Source organism: Jaculus jaculus, chromosome 6, assembly GCF_020740685.1.
Source record: "Jaculus jaculus isolate mJacJac1 chromosome 6, mJacJac1.mat.Y.cur, whole genome shotgun sequence".
NCBI lineage: Eukaryota > Metazoa > Chordata > Mammalia > Rodentia > Dipodidae > Jaculus > Jaculus jaculus.
In genome coordinates, this window is record NC_059107.1 from 7305296 (window position 1) to 7307433 (window position 2138).

The window sequence follows — 2138 nt, forward strand, 5'->3', positions numbered from 1 at the left end:
AGGGCATCCCTAACATGAAGTGAAAGACCTGTATATTGGAAACCATTAAACAGAGTTGTGTAGCAGAAGAATGATGGACTAGTAATGAAAAATTTAAAACAATAAAGAAAGAAACTATTCAGGAAACACCAGAATATTAAAAATAAAACCTCCCATATTCATGGGTTAGAAGAATAAGTATTGTGAAAATGGACATACAGCCAAAAGCAATCTTCATATTTAATGCAATCCCAATCAAAATTATAATATCATTCTGTACAGAAATAGAAAAATAATCTTAAAATTAATATGAAGGCACAAAGACCTTCACTAGCCAACACTATCCTCAGCAAAGAGAATATTGTTGGAGAATTCACTACACCTTATTTCAAGTTATACTACAGAACCATAGTAAATGAAAACAGCATGGGACTGGCAAAAGAACTGCTACATAGATAGTGAAATACAACAGGGGATCCCGATAGAAGGCCACATAACTACTGTCACCTGAGATACCAAAAAAATACACACTGGAGAAAAAACATGTTTAACAAACAAATCATACTAGGAAAACTGGATATCTGCTTGTAGAAGAATGAAACTTTACCCTTATCAAACCCTGAACAAAAAATCAACTCCGGCGCCGGGGTCCATGCGGCCTGTTGTGGGGAGTAGATTGGAGTCTGGCGAGCCATGGGGGATGATTTCTGTCTGTGTTACTACATGGGTCACAAAGGCAAATTCAGCCATGAGTTCCTGGAGTTTGAGTTCCGACCTGACAGGAAATTGAGATATGCCAACAACAGCAATTACAAAAATGATGTCATGATCATAAAAGAGGCTTACATACGTAAAAGTGTGATGGAAGAACTAAAGGGAATAATTGATGACAGTGAAATGACCAAGGAAGACGATGCTTTGTGGCTGCCTCCAGACCAAGTAAGCAGGCAGGAGCTTGAAATCATCATTGGACATGAACACATTTCTTTTACAACATCAAAAATCGGCTCCCTTATTGCTGTTAATCAGCCCAAGGATCCAGAATTGATGAGTATTTTATTACCTTGTCCAGGATGTGAAGTGTTTTGTCTTCAGTCTCATTGGATTACACTTCCAGGTTAAACCGACCTGGACCAAATATTGCTGTGACCTGAGGGCGTGGGAGGAGTAGTTTCAAGTTACTATGATCAGGAAATTTTTGTGTATATTGGGGCAATTTTTATTAACAATGAAAGATTCTCTTTAACAAATGTGATAAAATAAAATAAAAAAATCAACTCCAAACATATCAAGGAACTCAGTAAGACCTGCAACTATGACAAATACAAGAAAAACTATGGAGTATCCTTAAAGACACAGGCAATGGGAAAGGCTATATAGGACCCTGGTTGTCCAGAAAATGAGGCAATCAATAGATGGGACTTTGTGAAACTGAAAAACTATGGTGCAGCAAAGGAAACCATCAGATGAGTCAAGAGGCAGAATCCAGTATGGGTGAGAAGTTTTGCCAGCTGTATATCTGACAGAGAATTAATCTCTAGTATATATAAAGAACTAATAAAGTAAACATCAAAAAAAAAAAAGAGAAACAAGCAACTGAATCAAAAAGTGAGCTAAGGAACTGAACAGAGATTTCTCAAAAAGAAGAAATACAAAGAACAAATATTTTTAAACAATGTTTTACATACTTAGCTATAAGGGAAAAGCAAATTAAAAGTGCTTTGAGGGCTGGAGAGATGGCTTAGTGGGTAAGCACTTGCCTGTGAAGCCTAAGGACCCCGGTTCGAGGCTCGGTTCCCCAGGTCCCACGTTAGCCAGATGCACAAGGGGGCGCACGCGTCTGGAGTTCGTTTGCAGTGGCTGGAAGCCCTGGCACGCCCATTCTCTCTCTTTCTCTATCTGCCTCTTTCTCTCTCTGTCACTCTCAAATAAATAAATAAAAAAAATGAACAACAAAAAAATTTTAAAAAAGTGCTTTGAGATTCCATCTCACTTCAGTCAAAAAGAGCAATCCTCAAGAAAACAAAGGGTAACGCATAATGGCCGGATGTGGTGGGAAGGGGACATTTCTCCACTGCTGGTGGGAGTGTAACCTGGTCCAGACGTTATGAAAAGCAGTGTAGAGGTTCCTCAGGAATCTAGAAGTGAGCTACCCTTGA

At 38.8% G+C, this 2138-nt stretch overlaps 1 pseudogene; it reads left to right on the forward strand.

Annotated features, from left to right (window-relative positions):
- The first annotated feature begins 672 nt into the window (after positions 1-672).
- On the forward strand, positions 673-1150 carry LOC101609981 (annotated as a pseudogene).
- The last annotated feature ends 988 nt before the right edge of the window (positions 1151-2138 follow it).